General features: G+C 43.3%; 1 protein-coding gene across 4 annotated transcripts in view; it reads right to left on the bottom strand.

Moving 5' to 3' along the window:
• The window catches only part of LOC308252953 (general transcription factor II-I repeat domain-containing protein 2), a 583,288-nt gene that overhangs the window by 53,094 nt on the left and 505,604 nt on the right, over nucleotides 1-24,590 (bottom strand). Inside the window, exons 1-2 of one of the 4 annotated variants that reach the window (XM_080677904.1) lie at nucleotides 16,356-16,519; nucleotides 3,215-3,372 (exon numbers count right to left, since the gene is read on the bottom strand). The gene's annotated coding sequence lies outside the window, so the exon portion shown is untranslated. Of the gene's footprint in view, nucleotides 1-3,214; nucleotides 3,373-3,665; nucleotides 3,816-15,937; nucleotides 16,520-24,590 lie in introns of those variants that run through there. The other 3 variants (XM_080677902.1, XM_080677903.1, XM_080677905.1) reach the window with 3 other exon arrangements.

Genomic DNA, 24,590 nt, shown 5'->3' with positions numbered 1-24,590 from the left:
ATTCAGTAAAACTTATAGGTCTGATACTTATTGGTCTGATCCAAAAGCATAAACACTGTTCTACCCCCGGCCCATTCAAAATGCAGGCTGCTTGGAACTTTTGTCTTTCTTGAAATTCTACTGCTGTTGAAAATTTTGGTTATATTTAAGAAATATATTGATTTTGCCTTTCTTAGAGGCGAAAACCTTCATAACATTTAATATATATATATATATATATATATGTAAAATATATTACTTAATTTTTATTTCATAAAGCTTTCCATGCGATTTCAAGTATATTAGATCGGTCAAATTTAAAAATATTTCTTTTAAGCGAGAACAGACTTTTGAAAAACATTTCAGGGCTCATGAAATGTCCAAAGTTACTCCCAAAACCTTGAAATATACTTGGAAAGATCAAATATATATATTTATATATGTGTTTTAAAGATTATATACTTAAATTATCTTAAAGAATATCAAATCTATACTGAATCACAGAATTAATCCTCTTTTTAAAATCAGATCAATAAGTAACATTTTTTGAATTCCTAAAATTATCAGAGAAAACAGTATTTTATTTTCTCAAAAACACGTTTTTATATTTTAGGCATTTAATTACCACATTTATATAATTTCTCCCAATTTAATTTGAACCTTGAATTTTTAGAGCTGGCAAGTCAAATATTTAGTAGTTCTTTATTTATAACCCTTTATACTTTTAAGAATATATTTCAAAATCCAATAATTAACTTTAAACGGACCATGTTTTTTCCCCGGGGCAATTGAGAAGCAAACTTGTAGGTATTCAAATGTAAAATGGCCTTTAAAGAATGGCTACTGGCGGAAGGCTGATTTCAAAGGAGCCACTTTTTATTTAAGAGTTTGCCACTGCAGGAAAAACTTTTAGGCTAGCGAAACAGGTTTTTTGGCCTAGCCACTTGACCTTTTCAGGGAAGGGCGGCTAGCAAACGTGTAGCCATTTAAATGTAAATTAACATTCTTTAAAGATGGATGCTGGCGGGAACTGGTCTACCTGTTCTTTTGGGGGAAGGGCGTCTACCTCTTCCTCCATTAACAAAGGGTGTAGCTTTAAAACCTTTTCATGGCGAGAAAAGAGACCTTAAACTTTCAGAGCTTCAAATTTTAGGTAGCAAATTAAATACTTAGCATTTCTCAAATCAATAATACTTTTACATTTTTTAAGAATACATTTCAAATGAAATATAAGGCATATTCAATTAATAGATTAGCTTCTATCCTCTAGACTTCATACTAGGCATACTCAGATAAACATTTCAGTATTATATCATTTCAATACATTTATATCTAAGTTTTTATCATTTGATTTAGTAAACTTCCAAGTTCTTTTAAGTTTCCAACCAATAGGCCTGGCCCAGCAGCTAACTTTCAAAATGGTCACAAATTTCCTGCTGGGGAAGTCAAGAAGCAAACCGGTAGCTATTCACATGTAAACTTGCTATCTACTTCCTGCTGGTTACATGCCTCTGGGCGGGAAATTTTAAAAGAGCTACTTTATATTGCCTTGGGAAGCTAGCCTGTATTTTTTCTTGGTTCATATCCGCCATCTTTCTTAGGCTAAAAACAGTCTCAGGTTTTTATTCTGTACACAGTAAAAGGTTAAACTCAGCTCAAAAACTCTATCTAAAATGTCCAAACACTGGACAGTTGGGCGCAGTGTGTCTTTAAACTGGCCTTTCCCTTTACATGTGCATAGAAATCCCCGATGCATTTATGAATTTGTAGAAGCTTTAAGTCACCAGCTGGGAAAAAAAAATGGCGAAGATAAGGCCTTTTAAAATGGCTTTCTCGGGGAGTGGCGACCATATCGGATTGCCACGTGTCTCCCTTGCCCCACCTCCTTCTTTCTTTGGGGGAAAAATTCAGTGATGGTCTGGCGTCTACTGTTTTTATTTTATTTATTTTTTCAATTTTTATTTATTTTTATTTTTAAGGAAAGAAAAAGATTTTTTAAGATAAAGAATTATTGGCAGTTGCTGAGAAATTCCTTTAATCCTTTCTACTAATACAAGTAGTTTGAGCCTCCAACAAAATGAAAGGCCATGGCCACATCGGCTTCCAGCCATGGGCAAACTACGGCCCACGGGCCTGATCCGGCCCGCGGAGCCGAAAGAGTGGAGGGTTCTCTTGCTCTCCCCTCCCCTCCTTCACCAGCAGCAGTGTTAACATGGCAACGTCGGGAAACACGGCCGCAGCTCCTTCTTCTGAGTGGGCAGATTTATATCTGCCCATTCAGCAGAAGGAACAACCTCTCAATCTTCCAGAGGCTCCTTGTAATGCCCGTGGATGCAACCCCCGACATCACCCTGGGAATTCGTAGACATGTTATCCTGGTGATGTAGGGAGACACGCCCCTGGAGAGCACAGTATCAGAGCATTAGCTAAAAAGGAGACCAACAACACTGTTCCCACTGAAGTTGATGTTTTAAAGGCCAAAAACCTTTCAACCCAGTCTACATTGCCATCTACATCTACGTCCCGGGCATAATTTGGAAGTTGCACTAAAGAAAATGTTTAATTTACTGTTTACACATTTTGTTCTTTTCTATTTGTTTTAGTTTTAAATTATTTTATTATATTTAAGTTTAATTTGAAAGGCTTTTGTACCTTTCCTTTGTTAGGCAATTTTATTTTGCCTTTGCCATCTTCAATATAAGGTATGTTATTGTGCTATATGATTCCTCCATTTTTTGAAGTTTCAAATTATAATAATTAGTGTTTACATTCTTCTTGTTAAAATGTTTGAAATGAATAAAACTATTGAAATAAAAAAAAAAGACCGTACCCTTTTATGTAATGATGTTTACTTTGAATTTATATTAGTTCACACAAACACTCCATCCATGCTTTTGTTCCGGCCCTCCGGTCCAGTTTAAGAACCCATTGTGGCCCTCGAGTCAAAAAGTTTGCCCACCCCTGGCTTAGACATTCTTAAACTCTCCTGTGCTGAATCAAGAATTAAAGTAGGAATAGGAATTTTCTCTGGACCTTCTGTTGAGTATTGGTCACGCAACTGCTTTCTGACCTTTTCCCACGATTCATCAACAAAGCTTAAGAAAGAAATCAAGAATCTGACTACGCTTAATAGAGCATCTTTGAGCTTTGAGCATAGTTTTAACATTTGAGCATTACCCATATTTTACACCTAGCTAATTCATTTCAATTCACAACAATCCACTCCTCTTCTTACCTTATTCCTTTAATCTGTGGTGTGCACACTTCTAGGAGTGACCCCCTCGCTTCTTGCCTCTGTACTCAGTCCCTGTTCCGGGGCGCCAAATGTAGAGGAGTTCTTTCTTTTCTGCCTCCAGCACGGAAAAGGAACGGGTCCAATTCTGAGTGGAGGAGCTGGGGATTAAGAAATAAAAGAAAGAGACCAGATAGAAAGATAGAAACAAAGCTGGGAGTCAGGTGGGACGCCATCCTCTCTGATGGAGAGGCAGGGACCCTGGAGCCCACGCAGCACATTTATTTTATACCCCAAATACCAGGAAGTATCACCAAAACTTAGGATCAAAGGAGCTTATTTGCATTCTTGAGTAGGCCCTAGCATTCCTGGTGCTTGCCTGGATTTACATATCAAAGCCCGCTCCCCGGCACCTGGACAAAGGTAAAAAGTCAGTACTGATAACGCCCCCCACCTTCTTGGGGAGGGCGTAACCGAGACGCGGCTCTGCCAGTCTCCTCGGGCTCAGCTGACAACAATTTAAAGAAATGCCCATGTGCCTTCCCAGGCAGCCCTCTACAGGATGGAGAAAAAAGAAATTAACACTCAGAGGACACATACTACTGGGTGCCAGTGCTTTTCTGATAATCCAATTTAATGCTCCAATTATTCCCATGCAAGCACTCAGAAAGAGAAGAAGCCGGTTCACGCCCCGGTGCCTGGAGGACGCATTATAAAATGTTCCCGTGTGGGTGGTTTGTGAAATGAAAAAAACATCATGAGGTCATGACGTTGTATGTCCTTAAAACAACCTCCAAGCTCAGAGGTCTCTGCATGAAGCTGACCAAAAAGCTTGGGACACTCATGTCTGAGCTCTATCAATCACTGTTTATGTCTGCATATTTTATTTAGCAAGAAGAAAAACGGTCAAAAAGACCATTTACTCTTTCCTTTTGAGTAAAGGAACAAGGTTTTACTATAAAAATTATTCCAATTGATGTAAACTAGACTCTCATTAGAATTACATTTCATTTCTTTGATTATTAGAGGTGAAATAACTGCTCATGTCACAAAAATTTTTTTTAATTAAGGTATAATTTACCTATAGTAACTTCACCTTTTTAGTGCATAGTTTTATATGTTTTAATAAATATAACATCTGTAGCCACCGCTAAAATCAAGGTATAGCAAAGACAGTTGCATCACCCCCAAAACTCCTCCAGGCCCCTTCATAGTCAATTCATACCCTGCACCCCAGCCTCTGGCCATAACGGATCTATTTCTGTCCCTGTAGTTTTTTGGTATTCCAGAATGTCATATAAATGGAATCCCACGCTGTTATCAGTTTTTTTTCTTTTCACTAAGTACACTGTTGTAGGAATATACAATTTATCTTTTTGCCTGTTAAAGAACTTTTGGGTTATTCACAGGTTTTTTTTTTTATGATTATGAATAAAGCCACTACAACCATTCACATGTAGGCTTTTGTGTCAACCTAAGTGTTCTTTAAAATAAAATATTTTTATTGACTTCAGAGAGTAAGGGAAAGGGATAGAGAGATAGAAACATCAACGATGAGAGAGACTCATTGATCGGCTGCCTCCTGCATGTCCCACGAGCCCACAACCTGGGCATGTGCCCTAACTGGAATCGAACCGTGACCTCCTGGTTCATAGGTTGATGCTCAATGGCTGAGCCACGCTGGTCAGACTAAACCTAAGTTTTCATTTCCCTTGTATAAATACATAAAAGTGGGATTGCTGAGTCATAGCTTAAGTATATTTTTAGCTTTATAAGGAAGTACCAACCTGTTTTCCAAAGTGACTGTACCCTTAGTGTTCCTACCACTAATACATGAGAACTCCAGGTGCTCACATCTTTGTCAATGCACAATATTGTCAGGTTAGAAACAAAACAAAACAAAACACCTTTAGCCATTCTAATATGTTGGTAGTGAAATTGCTTTGTGGTTTAAATTTGCATTTTCTTTAAATTCTCACCTGAGGATATTTTTTCCATTGATTTCTAAAGAGAGTGGAGAGAGGGAGGAGGAGGAGAGAGAGGGAAACATCCATGTGAGAGAAACACATTGACTGGGCTAGGGAACCTGCAACTGAGGTATGTGCCCTTGACTGGGAATCAATCCTGAGATCCTTCGGTCCATGGGCCAGCGCTCTAACCACTAGACAAAATTGCCAGGGCTAAATTTGCATTTTCATAATGACTAATGATACTGGGCATCTTCACATGTGCTTATCTGCCATCCATATATCATCTTTGGTGAGATGCCTGCTCAAATTTTTTGTCCATTTAAAAACTGGATTGTTTGCTTATTTTTATTATTCAATTTATAGAATTACTAGAGGCCCGGTGCATGAAATTTGTGCACTTGGGGTGGGGAGGGTCCCTCAGCCTGGCCTGTGCCTTCTTGCAGTCCAGGAGCCCATGGAGGATGTCCGACTGCCCTCAGTCGGACTCCTTAGTGCTGCTGCAGAGGCGGGAGAGGCTCCTGCCACCCCCACTGCGCTTGCCATCTGTGAGCCCGGCTTCTGGCAGAGCAGCGCACTGACCACCAGGGGGTAGATCCTGCGTTGAGCATCTGCCCCTGGTGGTCAGTGTGTGTCACAGCGACCAGTTGTTCCGCCATTCGGTTGATTTGCAATATTAGCCTTTTATTATATTGGATTTGCAAATGTTTTCCCTTTTGCTATAGAGAACATTACTGAGACAACTGGTAAAACTTAATGAGATTTTAGGATTGTAATGTATTAAGGTTAATTTGATTTTGACTGTAATATTGCTGTTGTAGGAGAATATTCTTATTTATAGGAAATACACACTGTAAAGTATCTGGGGGCGATATGGCCTCAGGTTGATAATTTCTGTCAAGTAGTTCAGAAAAAAAGTTTTTTTGTATCATACTTGCAGTTTTTTTGTAAGGTCAAGATTGTTTCAAATTTTTAAAAAATGATTTAAAAAAACTGACCTAACTATATGTCACTTATATGTTCTTTTCTGTTTTTAAAAACTGTATGGTCACCCAGCCGGTGTGGCTCAGTGGTTGAGCTTCGACCTATGAACCAGGAAATCACGATTCAATTCCCAGTCGGGGTACATGCCCGGGTTGCAGGCTCGATCCCCAGTGTGGGACATGCAGGAGACAGCCAACCATTGATTCTCTCTCATCATTGATGTTTCAATCTCTCTCTCCCTCTCCCTTCCTCTCTGAAATCAATAAAAATATATTTTAAAAAACTGTATGGTCAATATTACATAATTTCTTTTGGGAAAAATAGTATCTAGAATGTTTCATACAAATTCAGGTTAGCTCTGGCCGGTATGGTTAAATTATTAGAGCATCAGCTGTGCACCAAATGGTCCTGGGTTCCATTCCTGGTCAAGGGTACATGGGTTGCAGGTTCGATTCCTGGCACTGGTTGAGGTGTGTGCTTGGTTGAGGCAACCAATCAATGCGTGTCTCTCTCTTTTCCCCTCCCTTCCCCACTTCCACTGTCTCTAAAAACCAGTAGAAAAATGTCCTCAGGTGAGGATTAACAAACAAAACAACAAAGAAAAAGAATTCAGATGAAATAATTTCATGTGAAAGGCACAACTTGAAATGATTTTTATTTTATGCAAAATACATCCACTGGCAAAACTAGAGTTTTCATTCCAATTTATCTGTATTTTTTAAAATCAACTACATCACTTGATTGAAATATTAAAATTATTTCTCCATGGAAGTTATAAACATTTCATAAAGATTTTAAAATAAACTTTAAATATGTTGGACATGTGTTCAATTTTTATCTAAAATAAGGCAAATAGCCCTAACTGGTTTGGCTCAGTGGATAGAGCGTTGGCCTGCGGACTGAAAGGTCCCAGCTTCGATTTCGGTCAAGGGCATGTACCTTGGTTGCGGGCACATCCCCAGTAGGAGGTGTGCAGGAGGCAGCTGATCGATATTTCTCTCTCATCGATGTTTCTAACTCTCTCTCCCTCTCCCTTCCTCTCTGTCAAAAATCAATAAAATATATTAAAATAATAATAAGGCAAATATCTGTTTTCAAAAAAGATTAATGTGGGTAAATGTGCACATCTCTTTTGTTTTCTTTTTCTTGTTTTTTTGTTTTGTTAATCACCACCTGAGGATATTTTTCCATTGATTTTTTAGAGAGTGGAAGAGAGAGGAAAAGACAGAGAGAAATAGGTGAGAGAAACACACCTATTGGTTGCCTCCTGCACATACCCTGCCCAGTAGGATAGGGCCTAAACGGACAGTCGGACATCCCTCTCATAATCCAGGACTGCTGGCTCCCAACTGCTCGCCTGCCTGCCTTCCTGATTGCCCCTAACCGCTTCTGCCTGCCAGTCTGATCATCCCCTAACCACTCCCCTGCCAGCCTGATTGATGCCTAACTGCTTCCCTGCCAGCCTGTTTGCCCCTAACTGCCCTCCCTGCAGGCCTGGTCACCCCTAACTGCCCTCCCCTGCAGGCCTGGGTCCCCCCCAACTGCCCTTCCCTGCAGGCCTGGTCCCTCCCAACTGCCCTCCCCTGCTGGCCTGATTGCTCCCAACTGCCCTCCCCTGCTGGCCTGATTGCTCCCAACTGCCCTCCCCTGCTGGCCATCTTGTGTCCACATGAGGCAGCCATCTTTGACCAGTGGGGGCAGCCATCTTGTGTGTTGGAGTGATAGTCAATCTGCATATTACTCTTTTATTAGATAGGATAGAGGCCTGGTGCACGGGTGGGGACCAGCTGGTTTGCCCTGAAGGGTGTCCTGGATCAGGGTGGGGGTTCCCTTGGGGCATGGTGCAGCCTGGGCAAGGGGCCTGTGGTGGTTTGCAGGCAGGCCACGCCCCCTGGCGACCCAAGTGGAGGCCCTGGTATCTGGGATTTATTTATCTTCCATAATTGAAACTTTGTAGCCTTGAGCAGAGGCCTGGGCCTGTCAGGGTGTGCAGGAAGCTTGGCTTCCTCCATTGCCATACCATGCATTAATACAATATAAAAAATAATGAAACACGGTTATAAGCTAACATGGGGTTTCCTACCCTAAGAACATTTCCCCGAAGAAAAAAATCACTGCATTCTAATGAAACAAAAAGTCCTTGACAACGAGAGCTTGTCCCACAGAGTCAAATCTCCCAAAGTCTATATGATGATTAACTTCTAGTCAAATCTAAAGCATCAGCAACATTCATTTAGATCACAGATTTTATATAACACTTAATTTTTTCTTTTTAAACACTGGACATGTAAACTAAAGAAAATTTCAAATCTTAGTTTTCTCAGCAATCCTTGAGAGCTCTCCCACCTTTTCAACATATTTTACTAATGAAAAGCAAACATCTAGAACAGGGGTCAACAATCTGCAGTCTGTGGGTTAAATCTAGACTGCCACCTATTTTTGTAAATAAAGCTTTATTGGAACACAGCCACACTCATTTGTTTACATCTTGTCTATGGCTGCTTTCCTACAAAGGCAGGGTTGTATGCTTGTGACAGAGACCACGTGTCACCAAAGCTGAAAATATTTATTATCTGGCCCTTTACAGAAAAAGTTTGCCTGTCCCTGATCTAGAATTCATTTCCATTACTTACAATTTTCATCACTTGGAATGTTATCCAATCTGTTTATCAAACCTCTGACTTCTTGAAATGAAGCCTGGTTTATTTTTTAGAGTGTTTCTAACTTTCCTTTCCTAAGGTTAATTTTTCAGATCTCTGAGGCCTTGATTTGAATGAACAAGTTTTTGAGGTGCCACCCTCTCTGTGACTCAGCACAGGCATACAGTAAAAGGAAACTACAAACTCAAGTATAACTATTCAGCATTCAACAGAAATGTATTGAGATGGTCAAAAGATACAAACTTCCAGTTTAAAATAAATAAGTCCTGGGGATGTAATCTACAGTATGGTGACTATAGTTAACAATACTGTAATGTACATTTGAAAAGTTGCTAAGAGAGTAGATCTTAAAAGTTCTCATCACAAGAACAAAAAATTGTAACTACATAAAGCGATCGATGTTGACTAAAGTTATTGCGGTGATCATTTCACCATCTATATATGTAAAAGCCTAAGCAACCGTCCAACCAGTAGCTATGATGCGCACTGACCACCAGGGGACAGACACTCACTGCAGGAGTTTCTGAACTGTGGTGACTTGGCAGCTGCGGTTCTCAGGTGACGCACCTGGAACCAGAGAGGAGGGAGCCTGATTCAGGGGTGCATCACCCGAGAACCACCCTCTTGCAATTCGGGACTCCTCGGGGGATGTTGGAGAGCTGGTTTCGATCCAATCCCTGCAGGCCAGGCCAAGGGACCCCACCAGTGCATGAATCCTTGCACTGGGCCTCTAGTATGTGTGTGTATACACACACACACACACACACACACTATGGTGTATACCTAAAATGAATACAATGTTATATGTCAATTATCCTAACTAATAAAGAGGGAATATGCTAATTGACCATCACTCAGTCACAAAGATGGCCACACCCACAGCTGAGGCCAAGTTCCTATAAGGAGCCTTAATGAGCAATCAGCAGGGACCTAAGGCTATGCCCTCCCCTGACCCAGTGGGGCTTGACAGGGACCTCAGGCCCTGTCCCCCACCCAGCAGGGCTTGACAGGGGACCTCAAAGTCCGCTTCTCATCCTGGTGCTGGGCTAGGGGACCTCAGGCTGCTCCCCACGCCCCAGCGCCAGGCTGGGGGATCTCAGGCCCTACCCCCCTGCCTGGCTGGGCTTGACAGGGGACCTCAGGCCGTGCTCCCCACCCAGCAGGGCTAGATGGGGGACCTCAAGGTGCACCGCCAATGCTGGGTCAGGGGAACTCAGGGCATGCCCCAGCCCAGCGGGGCTTGACGGGGGACCTGAGGCTGCGCCCCGCACCCTGCCTGGCGGGGCTTGACGGGGGGCCTCAGGCCATGCCCCCCACCCAGCGGGGCTTGACAGGGGATCTCAGGCCATGTCCCCCACCTGGCGGGGCTTGACGGAGGACCTCAAGGCACGCCCCCCGCCCTGGTCTGGGCTGGGGGACCTCAGGCCACACCCCCTGTCCTGGCGCCAGGCCAGGGGACCTGAGGCTATGTCCCCTGCCCGGCAGGGCTTGACAAGGGTGGGACTGGCCGGGTCTGGATCTAGCCCAATGCGGGGGTGGGGGGGCCTGGGTCTGGATCTCACACGATTTTGAGGTGCATGTGGGTGGGCGGGGACTTGACTCTGGGTCCCGTGGTGAGCCCCAGACTCTGACAGGAGGAGGTTTTTATATACATTTTACTGATTTTCTTTCATCTCTGACACTTCTATTATAGAGAAAGGGCAAATAGCAATATTAAATTATTTCCTCTAATTAATCCCCTTTCAATGTGCACGAATTTCATGCACTGGGTCACTAGTATCTCAATAAAACTGAACAAGAGAGGATCCAAGAAGGCGGCATAGGTAAACACCTAAACTGCTGCCTCGCACAACAATTTCAAAACTACAACTAAAAGACAAAACGTCTATAACCCAAAACCACGGGAAAGCTGGCTAAGTGGAAGTTCTACAACTAGAAGGAAAGAGAAAAGCATTGAGACATGCACAAGCGCTGAAAAGCTGAGGTATGGAGGCACGCTTATCGGGCTGGCGGCGGGCGACTGGGAGCGCTGCTCTTTTCAACCTGAAGGGAGATAAGCTCCCGATTACTCCGAACTCCAGTTTCTGGGGAGACGCAGGGGACCCAAACTCCTACGGGGAGAAGCTGGACTGTCTGCCATCGGGTCGGAAAGTGAGGGTGGCTTGCTTGCAGGGCTGCGCGCAGGAATAATTGTTTACTGCACTGGGGCATGGGGTGCGGGGACGCGGTCAGAGACACAGAGCCGGCTTACGGACAGCCATTGCTGTTTGCCACGCCCTAGCCTAGTGACGCCCTGAGACCCCGCCCTGCACAACCTACAAACCCAACCAAGCTCCAAGCAGCAGCTTTAGCATATGAATGGCCTGCCCTATCGCAGCTTAACCTAGCAAACTTGCAGCCCGGGTCAGACAGCTCCAAAACCTCCAAAACCCAAGCAAAGAGGAGAAAACTGTAGTTCTCGCTGTAGCTCCTGCTGGGTGGCCTCAGACAGTAGCTGACCTGCACCCCATTGGAGATCCAGAAGCCAGTGTACCTAGTGGTCAGTGTGAGACACCAGATTTCAACTCCTCACATCCATAAGTGACACATTCAAGAGGCAGACTCAGTGAGCACCAAAGCCCCACTGAAACAAGTCCTGCACCATAAGCGTGTCTCCAGCGCAGCAGTTCTTCCATTATAGACACAGCGGGTCCTCACAGCTAATTGGCCTGGAGGTCAATTCCTCCCAGTGTACCAACAGCAATCAAGGCTTAACTACACCAAGACTTTGCACTCAGCCCACAAAGGGGTGTACCAAAGGCGTCCACCTCAGGTGATTGGGGAGGATGAGCTACTGGCCCCTATAGGTCACCTACCACACAAAGCCACTCCATCAACACAGGGAAGCAGCAAAATGCGGAGACAAAGAAACATGTCACGAATGAAAGAAATGGAGGAAAGCAAACTACTGGACAACATAAAGTTCAGAACCACATTTATAAGGTTACTCAAGAATCTTCTAAAAACCGCTGAGAAACTTGATGAGACCTCCGAGGAGCTTAGTGAGACCTTCAAGGGCCTTAATGAGAATGCCAAAAAAATGGAAAAGGACCAGTCAGAAATTAAGCATACACTGTCTGAAATAAAGAATATACAGAAATTCAACTGTAGATCAAAGGACCCCAAGAATCAAACCAAAGATCTGAAATATGAGGAAACAAAAAACACCCAACCAGAAAAACAAAAAGAAAAAGAATCCAAAAATATGAAGATAGTGTAAGGAGCCTCTGGGACAACTTTAAGCGTACCAACATCCGAATTTTTGGGGTGCCAGAAGAAGAGAGAGAGCAAAATATTGAAAACCTATTAGAAGAAATAATGACAGAAAACTTTCCCTACCTGGTGAAAGAAATAGACTTACAAGTCCAGGAAGTGCAGAGAACCCCATACAAGAGGAATCCAAAGAGGACCACACCAAGACACATCATAATTAAAATGCCAAGGGCAAAAGACAAAGAGAGAATCTTGAAAGCAGCAAGAGAAAAACGGTTAGTTACCTACAAGGGAGTACCCATACGACTGTCAGCTGATTTCTCAACAGAAACTATGCAGGCCAGAAGGGAGTGGCAAGAAATATTCAAAGTGATGAACAGCAAGAACCTACAACCAAGATTGCTCTACCCAGCAAAGCTATCATTCAGAGTTGAAGGTCAGATAAAGAGCTTCACAGACAAGAAAAAGCTAAAAGAGTTCATCACCACCAAACCAGGACTACATGAAATGCTGAAGGGTGTTCTTTAAGAAGAGGAAGAAGAAGAAAAAGGTAAAGATAAAAATTATGAACAACAAAATGACATCAAATACATACCTACCAACAAGTGAATCTAAAAATCAAGTGAATAAAAGATCTGAAGAACAGAATGGACTGGTGAATATAATAGAATCAGGGACATAGAAAGGGAGTAGACTGACAATTCTCAGGGGGAAGGAAGTGTGAGGGGTGCGGGAAGAGATTGGACAAAAATCTTACACCTATGGATGAAGACAGTGGCGGGGGGTAAGGGCATGGGGTGGGGTGGGGTGGGGAATCAAGTGGAGGGGAGCTATGGGGGAAAAAAAAGAGGAACACCTGTAATAATCTGAACAATAAAGATTTATTAAAAAAAAAAACTAGGGCATGATCACTCTTGGTATGTATTGCTATTTGGTGGAGATATAGTGTCAGCTTCCAATGTGAAAAAATATACTGGATTCTGAGCAGTATTCAGCAAGAAAGAGAATCTTTCAGAGGATGGAGTGTGGCATGGTATAAAAAGATGGACTTGAGACTGTAGTTATCTGCACTACCTGTGAGACGTTGGTCACGTCCTTTCAATAGGAGGTAAAAATGTCTATTACAGTTTGGTAGAATTGAAATAGATGATTCATTAACTTCTTTGCTTCGTGTCAAATAGTCATTCAATAATTTGAAGGCAATATTCACTTATTCAACACTCATCCATCTCTAAGTATGCTGTTGCTATTTATTTTATAATTCCTTTTTTTAAAAATTGATAAGTGAACACAGTAAAATGAAATTACCTTTGCAGGTCATATAGCCAATCAGAGGCAAAACTGGGTTCACAGTCAGGTCCAATAACTCCAAAAGAGTTTCTTTGTCCTACCCCACACAGAAGATTGTTCTCCTCTCCCCTTTTCACTCTCCCAGTCCTGGAGAGAATATAGTAAACTTCAGTTGATGGGCATGACTCTTAGTCTCCCCTCATCTTCATCTACTCATCTCTTTTTTTCAGTTGTCATGCGGCTTTTCATACCACCATCTTCAGAAGGTCAGGGCCCATTCACTGTGACTGCCCCAGGCTCCTTTCACATTCCTGGACAATGGAGGTGTCTGACCCCCTGCAACCTTGTGTCATTCCCTCATGTACCCCGCACCCACCTCTACTTGCTCCTCTGCTTTTCCCCATACGTTTAGTTCCATGATTTCATGTCACTAAGCTCTATTTGCCACATTTAGAAATAATAATAATCTATTGTTTAAAATAAACTTTACATTTTAAACCAAAGTTTCAACTTAATTTAAAGGTTTGTGGAATGGTACGTTGGTTTTGAGTACTTTGGATCTTTCTTTGTTCCAGGTAATTTAAGAGGGGCTCTTAAGGAGAGTCTCATGAATCTGCTCCTAGGACCATTCCAATAAAGACCCCAATTGGGGTGCTCCCGTTGAGCAAGAGGCCAAAAAAAAATAAATACTGAACAAAATTTTAAAACTAATAACAACAAATTTCAAGACAATAAAGTATTCTATTCTGGCATTCAAGGAGTATGGAAGAGAAACAGAAATAACATGTATTTTCAATAAAATTTAAATGATTAACAAATAGTCAAGAACTTTAGCTTCACCAAATAAATTAATAAAACATTTAAAAACAACAACCAAAAATGTATTGAGCACCTGCTATGTGAAAACATACACAGTGTCAAGAAGGGCAGGGAGGAAGCAAAGATTAATAAAATCCGCCTGCGCTCTCAAGTGAGGCAGACCTGTATGGACATGGCAGAATAGTAGGTAATAAAGGCAAAATGAAAAGCCAGACATCCTTGAAATGGTCCAGGGCATGTGGGAACACAGAATCAACAACTGGGGTGGGGAAGGGGGTGGGGGGCACGTGAGCAAGTTCTGTGGCCTGAGAATAAGGAAAGAAACGGTCCAGGCTGAAGGTGTGGGCAAAAACTCGGAGCTGTGGGCAGCAAACACCAGGGGCTAAACAACAGGCAGGCATGAAGAACAGTGACCCACTCCAAATCGCCACTGCAGATGAACACCTGCTGCAGCTGGCACCAAGGCCTGGGTCCAATAACGACCAGGTGGCCAGTCACACTGATCAAGCCTTCCTCTCCAAGTGGAAGGAAAGAGGGAGAAAAGGCTGTTGAATTCTTCAGTTGCAGCTCTGAGCAATATCCAATCTTGTATCTAGACATCTGTTTACTTCAAATTACCAGCATGAAATTAAAACACAAAGCTTGGCCCAGAAATTTCATTCCTTAGTATATACCCAAGAGTTGAAAACCTATGCACACAACAATGTGTACAGGAATGCTCATAGCATTACCCACAATAGCCAAAAAAATGGAAACAACCCAAATTGCCATAAATTGACAGAAATGTGGTATGCCCATACAAAAATTATCCAGTCATAAAAGAGAATGAAAGAAACCAGACCCAAATGGCTCCTTAGTCCATCTACAGAAAATGTCCAGAGTAGACAGAGCAATAGAGACAGAAAGTCCATTAGCGGTTGCCAGGGGTTGGGGTGGGAAATGGGAAATATACTGGATTCTGAGCAGTATGTCTAATGGAATCGGGGTTCCTTTTTGGGTGATGAAAATGTTCTGGAATTAGTGGTGATGGCTGCAAAACTCCGTGAATAAACGAAAAACCAATGAATTATGCACTTTTAAAGGGTGAATTTTATTGGGGTATCTCAGTAAACAGCAAAGCTTGGGTTTGAAGGGCGGAAAATACAGCCTTGCGGGTCTTTTCCCCCCTTTATCTCTAAACTTTAAGTGGGCCATAGACTCTTCTTAGGGCCTCTGGGTTTTTCTGCCAACAGGCCGCTGGAGACTGCCGAACTGACCACACCCCCAACAAACCCACGCCGCGGGCCACTCACAAGGTGAGAGGCGGAGGCGCCCGACTCCGTGGAACCGGGCAGTTACCAGGCAACAGAGGAAGCCCGCCTCCCAACCTAACCAATCAGGCACGTCTGTCCACAGCGCGAGAGCCCCGCGTACGTCAAACGGGGCGTGGTCTCACGCACCGCGGCCTCCGAGAGCCCAGGGCTTGCAGCATCCTCCCCCACCGCTCCGCCTGGCCAATCGGAAGGGAGAAGGATGCGCGTTCGGTGCGTGCGACCGTAACCCCCGCGGCCGAGCTTCCTCGCCCCACCCCCACCCCCTGGGCCCTGCCCGCCAGCAGCGCGGTTCGGGGCCCGCTGGGCCGGCGGAGAAGGGGCGCTTCCCTCCAGGCATCTGGGCGGGCGGCCTCCATAAGCCTCTCCTTCGGCAAGCCCGGGGAAGCAGAAAGTTCCAAGGAAAGCACCCGCTCTTAATGGCGGCGGAGGCGGGGTACGCACCTGAGGTCCCCGGCAGCGGGCAGTGGCCGGCGGGCGGCGGCGTCCGAGGGCTAGGCCACCAGGGAGCGGCCAAAGGCCGAGGGCAGCAGCCGGGAAGGCGAAGAGGTGGGGGCGCGGCGTGTGGGCGGCGGTCGAGGGCCTGTTCCCCACTATCCCTCCTTTTTCTCTTTCTCCTTTTTTTTTTTTTTTTTTTTGGCTTCCTGGAAGGCAGCCTCAACTCTGTCTGCAGAGCCCCAAGTGGGAGTTGCCGTTTCCGGTGCTGCCGAATCCAGTTCTCCTGCACACTCAGTTAGTTCCGGCAAGGGTGGGGAACCTGTTTTCTGCCAAGGGCCATTTGGATATTTATAACATCATTCCCTTGACATACAAAATTATCAACTTAGCCTGCTATATTTGGTCAAACATTTAATTAACTCACCCCTAATGCCTTGGCAGGACCAGACCAAATGATTCTGTGGGCCTTATATGGCCTGCTGGCCAGACGTTCCCCACCCTGGTTGGAGGCTCTCGGTCCTGTTCAGCTCAAGGCCAGGCATGCTCACCATCCCCAGCCTTTTGAGTGAGTGGCTGGCACGTCTGGTCTCATCCCTAGAAACCGCCCCCAAGCGTGAACGGTACTTTCTTGCTGTAATTTAATACTTGAGCATGATTGCAATGTGTAGTTTTGGAGTGGTGAGGTCACAACTCCACTAACCCGTGAATCTGCCTTAAAAAGCCATCCAGGTGTTTGTTATAAACTGTAACAGCGTGTCCTGACCTTTCCATGTGGTCAGTGACATAGCCAACTTAATCAGGAGCTGCCCATCAGCTGATGGTGGCACTTTAGCAAATAGTCAAATATTACAATAGTGTTATTTAATCTGATTAAGTTATAGTTACATTTTAGATATTCCAAAAAGAATAGATTAATAAATCATTTACCCATTGCTCAAGTTGAAGATAATATGCTTTATTTCTATTTTAGAGAAATATTAGACACAAGTGAAGGCAACAGTCTCATTCCTCTGCCTTTCCTTGACCAGAGATTACTGCTGTCTTTTTTTTTTTTAAAATATTTTATTGATTTTTTACAGAGAGGAAGAGAGAGGGATAGAGAGTCAGAAACATCGATGAGAGAGAAACATCAATCAGCTGCCTCCTGCACACCCCCCACTGGGGATGTGCCCGCAACCAAGGTACATGCCCTTGACCGGAATCGAACCTGGAACCTTTCAATCCGCAGGCCGATGCTCTTTCCACTGAGCCAAACCGGTTAGGGCAATAACTGCTGTCTTGAAGTTAATGTGTTCTAATATATATTTCCTTTTGCAAAAAGATAAGTGTCCCAAATATGCTCACATTTTTCAAGTGCCTATCAAAAATATGTCCTAGCAGATAGCTTTTTTAAAAAACTGGGATTTTCAGGGTAAAGATAATTTAAGAATTAGTGGAGTAAGTACCTGCCTTTTTTATATCATTTTAAAAAGAGATGTTTGAAAATATTTCTGTTAGAGTTGATTCTCCTTATTCAGTAGAGTTATGTTCTTTTAGGTCATAGCAGACGCTGACTTAGCAAGTCGGAACCACTGCTCCCAGGGGAAATACAAGGTTAGGTTTTTGCCAGACTCTGGTCATTACATTTTTGTGATCTCCATGAATACATAATCTTGCTTTATGTGTGTATCTGTTTAAAGATAACTTATTTACTATATATTGTTTGATTCATTAGTTGAACTCATGACCAACAGGATTGTAACTCATGCCTACAGAAGCTTACCTAGCAAGTGTTTCCTACATAAGGCACGTTGTAGCCTTCTTGTGCTTAGGAACACTAGACAACACCTCAGCACTACACGCGAGGGTCATTTAAACAGCAAAACCAACAAAAAGCACAAAAATATAAAAAATACAGCATGAAACAGACCAGTGCAATAGTTGAAATAAGATGGTTGCTTTGTTCTGTCTTACTCAGAACGTGTGCTGCATGCAACTCCAATTTTGGCCACTGCACATGTCTGCAAAAGGCCAGGGAAAGCACTGTGAGTATTGGTTTTGAGTTTACCTGTACATTTTAGTGAGTAGGTGAATTAAATACGACATTTCTCTCATTCTTTCTTGAACCCATTGCAATTAATCCACACGACTCCATTTAAATTTTTTCCAAAGTCACAGGTGACCTCATTGCTAAATCCTATAGTCATTTTTCAGTCCATGAATTACTTGATTTATCACATTTGACATAACCAATCACTGCACCCTCTGAAATACTTCTAGGCTTCTAAAAAAACACACTTGACTGTTTCCTGCCTACTTTTCCATCTGTTCTCAGTCTGTTGCAGGTCTCCCCCTACCTCCTTATATGCAGTCAAATGCTCTACCACTGAGCTATACCCCCCCACCCCCTTATATGGAGCACTAACTCGGGGGTTAAGTCTTTGATCTCTTTCCCGCCTCCTCTCCTTTGATGACCTCATCCAGTCTCCAGTCTTGGGGCCTTAAATACCATTGAAATGGTTATGACTCTCAGTATGTATCTCCAGTACTGACCATCCCCCTCGACTCTAATCAATGTAACCAACTGCCTACTTAGAAATCTTCACTTGGACGATGAATAGGCATCTCAAGGAGATCATGTCTCACCCTAGCCGGTTTGGCTCAGTGGATAGAGCATTGGCCTGAGGACTGAAAGGTCCCAGGTTCGATTTCAGTCAAGGGCACTTGCTCGGGTTGCGGGCTTGATCCCCAGTGTGGGGTGCAGGAAGTAGCTGATCCATGATTCTTTCTTATCATTGGTATTTCCATCTCTCTCTCCCTCTCCCTTCCTCTCTGAAATCAATACAAATATATTTTTTTAAAAAAAGGAGAACATGCCTCACCCTCTCATCAGTTCCTCCTGCAATCTTTCTTCCCTTTCTCAGCAAAACTCCATTCTTCCAGTTGCTCAGGACAAAAACCTTAGAAGCATCCTTGATTTTTCCCATACCCCACACTAATCTTTTAGACAACCCAGTCAGCTCAAACTTGGCTAAGAATCTACCACTTTCTGACCACCACTACCACCACACTGGTCCAAGCCAATATAGTCTCTTGCAGTTAACTACTAATTTGTCTCCCTGATTCTGCCCTTAACCCTCTTTCAGATTACTCTTAACACAACATCCAGAAGAATTTTGTAACTAGTAACTCATGTCACAACTTTGCTGAAAGTTGTCCAATAACTCTTATCTCAGAGTAAGGGTACAGGTCCTGACTTACGCTTCTGGCCAAGATGAAGTAACAAGGATTAGAGTTATCCACTTGCCTGAAGAAACTAAAAAACAAACAAGCAAAATACATGATAAGGGAAAATTATGAGCAAGTTTTAAGCACTAAATTTGCCCATGTAAGTGAAATGGACAAATTCCATGATAGACACAAATTACCAAAGCTCACTCAAGAGCAATAGATAACTTGAATAGCCCTATATCTATTAAAGAAATTGAAATTTTATTTAAAACCTTTCCACATAGAAAATTACAGGTCCAGATGGCTTCACTGGTGATTTTTAACAAACATTTTAGGTAAAAAGAAATCTTCCCAAAAGGTGAAGGGTAGGAAATACTTTCTAACTCATTCTATGAAGGCAGCATTAAGTAAAGCGCAGACCAGTATCTCTCATGACCATAAATGTAAAATTCTCAATACAGTGGGGCCTCAGGTTACGTTGGAGATGGGTTCCTATGGTGTGGTGTAACTCGATTTTCGCCGTAAGTCGGAACCCACCTACATAAGCACCTACATCATTCACATGGAGCACATACACAACAGTAATGAAGTGAAACAGTAAAAAAAATTTAAAAGATAACAATTCCTGACCTTGTGGTAAATAAATAATAAAAAACAGAAAGCACATATGTACATATGTCAAAATGACAGAACTTTTTTTTTTTAAATAAACTAGTGGCCTGGTGCACAAAATTCATGCACATTAAAAGGGGATTAATTAGAAGAAATATTTTAATATTGCTATTTGCTTTTTATAATAGAAGTGTCAGAGATGAAAGAAAATTAGTAAAATGTATATGAAAATCTTCCTCCTGTCAGAGTCTGGGGCATACCACGGGACTCAGAGTCAAGTCCCCGCCCACCCACTTGCGCCTCAAAATCGCGCGAGACCCAGACCCAGCCGCCCCCTAACCCCCATTGGGCTAGCCCAGGGGTGGGCAAACTTTTTGACTCGAGGGCCACAATGGGTTCTTAAACTGGACCGGAGGGCCGGAACAAAAGCATGGATGGAGTGTTTGTGTGAACTAATATAAATTCAAAGTAAACATCATACATAAAAGGGTACGGTCTTTTTTTATTTTATTTCAATAGTTTTATTCATTTCAAACATTTTAACAAGAAGAATGTAAACACTAATTATTATAATTTGAAACTTCAAAAAATGGAGGAATCATAGCACAATAACATACCTTATATTGAAGATGGCAAAGGCAAAGTAAAATTGCCTAACAAAGGAAAGGTACAAAAGCCTTTCAAATTAAACTTAAATATAATAAAACAATTTAAAACTAAAACAAATAGAAAAGAACAAAATGTGTAAACAGTAAATTAAACATTTTCTTTAGTGCAACTTCCAAATTATGCCCGGGACGTAGATGTAGATGGCAATGTAGACTGGGTTGAAAGGTTTTTGGCCTTTAAAACATCAACTTCAGTGGGAACAGTGTTGTTGGTCTCCTTTTTAGTTAATGCTCTGATACTGTGCTCTCCAGGGGCGTGTCTTCCTACATCACCACGATAACGTGTCTACACATTCCCAGGGTGATGTCGGGGGACGCGTCCGTGGGCATTACAAGGAGCCTCTGGAAGATTGAGAGTTTGTTCCTTCTACTGAATGGGCGGATATAAATCCGCCCACTCAGAAGAAGGAGCTGCGGCCGTGTTTCCTGACGTTGCCATGTTAACACTGCTGCTGGTGTAGGAGGGGAGGGGAGAGCAAGAGAACCCTCTGCTCTTTTGGCTCCACAGGCCGGATAGAACAGCCGAATGGGCCGGATCCGGCCCTCGGGCTGTAGTTTGCCCATGGCTGGGCTAGATCCAGACCCGGCCGGTCCCACCCTTGTCAAGACCCACCGGGTGGGGGCTGCAGCCTCAGGTCCCCTGGCCCGGGCTAGGGCGGGGGGGCGTGCCTTGAGGTCCCCTGTCAAGCCCCGCCAGGCGGCGGGGCCTGAGGTCCCCCGGCCTGGTGCTGGGGCCGGGGGGGAGCAGCCTGAGGTCCCCGGCCCAGCACCGGGACCGGGGGTGCACCTTGAGGTCCCCCGTCAAGCCCCGCTGGGTGGGGGGGGCGTGGCCTGAGGTTCCCTCCGTCAAGCCCTGCTGGGCGGGGTGCGTGGCCTGAGGTCCCCGGCCTGGCGCCAAGACGGGGGTGGGGGGTGGGGGGCACGCCTGAGGTCCCCTGTCAAGCCCCATGGGGGTGGAGGGGGCGCAGCCTCAGGTCCCTGCTGATTGCTCATTAAGGCTTGTTATGGGAACTCAGCCTCCGCTGTGGGTGCAGCCATCTTGTGTTACGGAAACCCTGCCTCCACTGTGGGTGCAGCCATCCTTGTGTTACAGAAACCCCCGCCTCCGCTGTGGGCACCGCCATCTTTGTGGCGGAGTGACAGTGAATTTGCATATTCCCTCTTTATTATATAGGATGGGAGATGGTGATGTAACCATAAAACGATGTGCCTTAAATCCAATGTAACCCAACGACTGCCTGTAAACTTTCTTCATTTGAAAATTGTTCTAATGGTAAATTTTGTTATGTATATTTTACCACAATAAAATTTTTTAAAAATATATATATATACTTTTTTATTGATTTCAGAGAGGAAGGGAGAGGGAGAGAGAGATAGAAACATCAATGATGAGAGAGGACCATTGATTGGCTGCCTCCTGCACGCCCCCTACTGGGGATTGAGCCCGCAACCTGGGCATGTGCCCTTGACCGGAATCGAACCCGGGACCCTTCAGTCCCCAGGCTGAAGCTCTATCCACTGAGCCAAACCAGCCAGGGCTAAAAATATTTTTACTGATTTCAGAGAGAAAAGAAGAGGGAGAGAGAAACATGAATGATGAGAGAGAATCATCAGTCAGCTGCCTCCTGCATGCCCCCTACATGTGCCCTGACTAGGAATTGAACTGTGACCTCCTGATTCATGGGTCGATGCTCAACCACTGAACCACACTGGCCGGGCCAACCACAGCGATTTTTAATGAGAGCAAATGTTTTAACAAGCAAAATAAGACATTAATTTAAAAATCATTGTTTATTTCATCTTTATCTCATTTAAATAATTACTCTGTATATTTTATAAACTATATCCTATTTAATAAAAGCCTAATATGCAAATAGACCAAATGGCAGAATGACCGGTTGCTATGATACACACTGACCACCACGGGGCAGATGCTCAACACAGGAGATTCCTCCAGCCCACAGGCCCCAGTCCAGCCAAGGCGAGTGCCAGTGGGGGGCCCCCTGATTACCCACTGGTCACTCTGCAGATGGGCCCTGATCACCGGCCAGGCCTAGGGACCCTACCCATGCATGAATTTCATGCACTGGGCCTCTAGTATTAGTATAATGGTGTAAGTCAAGCATGTCAAACTTACGGCCCATGGGTTTGCATTAATTTGAGTAATCGTTAATGTGTGGCCCACAATGAATATTTTTGTGGCCCAGCCAATATAACGGTATGTAAGAAACATTTTAATCAAAATTTTGTAACTTAATTTTTACAATATCCTGCTATGCGTAATTACTAATAACGAACTATAACATTGGCTAATGACTGATTACTATAAACGTGTTGCGTTCATTTCCCTTATTTGCCTTACATGCAGGCACACCATTTCTCCACTAATACTAGCAGCGAATATTTTAGCAGCCGATTGCCATATCATTAGTCTTGTACTGACTTGTTTGGTGTGCACAATAAGAAATATTTTGCTTTCAGAGAACAAGAAAAATAGGTTTATTTGCATTATGCTTATTTGTGTAGTTATTCAGTGTCTGGTAAGTTAATGTTCAAGAAAATATTAATTTTTATTAAAATGTTCAATTATTTTATGTTAACAATTACTCATTTTAGCCCTTTGTATTCAGCATGTCTCTATCAAAATAAACCTACATGTCTATGAAAATTGAAGCTTTGTTTTTTTTGCGGCCCACATAAACTTAAACCTTGTTCATTTGGCCTGTGTTAGCCTTTGAGTTTGACATGCTTGGTGTAAATAATTGTATATATATTTTTTCATGCTCATGAATTTTACTCATAGAGATATGTAATCAAAATAATTTGGAGACTACTGCCCTAAAAAGTTGGAAGATCCTGTTCTCAGAAAACTGAAAAGAAGAATTTATAAGCAGAGATTTGAAACCCTTCAAGACGATGATTGAAACCAGTTAGGTAATATTAGAGTATACCGCATTTATGTGATATAAGAAAACTCAAGATTGTAAAATATCATTTTTCTCCTAGTTAATTCCTTTCAATTAGTTCATGAATTTAATGCAATTCCAATAAAAACCCCAGTGGGATTTTTTTAATCCAACTTGACAAGATGATTTTAAAACTTACATGAAAGTAAATGTTATGAATAGCAAAGACTATGTTGTAAGAGAACAAAGAGCTACTTGACTGAATAAAAATCAGAGCGTGTTATAAAGCTATAGCAGTTGAAACCTTGTCATATTGATTCAAGAATCAGTAGAAAGAAATAGTTTCCAAAAATTGATCCATGTATATGGAAATTTATTGTATGTTATAACATAGTGGCATTTCAAACCTTCAGATAAAGTCTGTTAATAGTCAAATTATTTTCAGACAATCAGTACCTGTTTGAAAAAAATAGTGATATACAATCCTGTCTCATTCCATTCATAAAAATCAACTCTAGCCTTACCAGCGTGGCTCAGTGGTTGAGCATCGACCTATGAACCAGAAGGTCATGGTTTGGTTTGATTTCCAGTCAGGACGCATTCCCAGGTTGCAGGCTCAATCCCCAGTAGGGGGTGTGCAGGAGGCAGCCATTAGTGATTCTCTCTCATCGATGTTTCTGTTTCCCTCTCGCTTCCTCTCTGAATAAAATAAAAACATTTTTTAAAATTAAAAAAATGTCAACTCCAAATATAAATATCCTATCTAATAAAGAGGGAATATGCTAATTGACCACCATGCTCTCACAAAGATGGCGGCACCCACAGCCAATAAGGAGGGAATATGCAAATTGTCATGCCCTCAAAGATGGTGGCACCCAGTCCCCTCAGCCCTGCCAGGGCTGCACCTAGGTGGGTCCAGCCACTCCGCGTGCCTGTCTCCAGGGTCCCCAAGTCCCCTCAGCCCCCCAGCCGCCCAGGGCCGGCCTGAGGCGCAGGCAAGCCTCAGATGGCAGCTGCCCAAGGCCAACCGAGGCTTGTGCTGCCAGCAGTGGCAGCAGCAGAGGTGTGATGGGGGCATTGCCTTCCCTGATCACAGGGTCGCCTCCTGCCCCTGAGGGCTCCCAGACTGTGAGAGTGGGCAGGCCAGGCTGAGGGCCCCCCCCTACCCTCCCCAGTGCATGAATTTTCATGCATCGGGCCTCCAGTAAACAATAAAAGCATTAGATTAAGTGTTTTACAACTATTATAGAATGTCTTTATATC

Source organism: Plecotus auritus (genome assembly GCF_963455305.1).
Source record: "Plecotus auritus genome assembly, chromosome: 7".
Classification (NCBI taxonomy): Eukaryota; Metazoa; Chordata; class Mammalia; order Chiroptera; family Vespertilionidae; genus Plecotus; species Plecotus auritus.
Note: the sequence above shows the minus strand (reverse complement) of the source record. Positions and strands in the feature narration are given on the sequence as shown.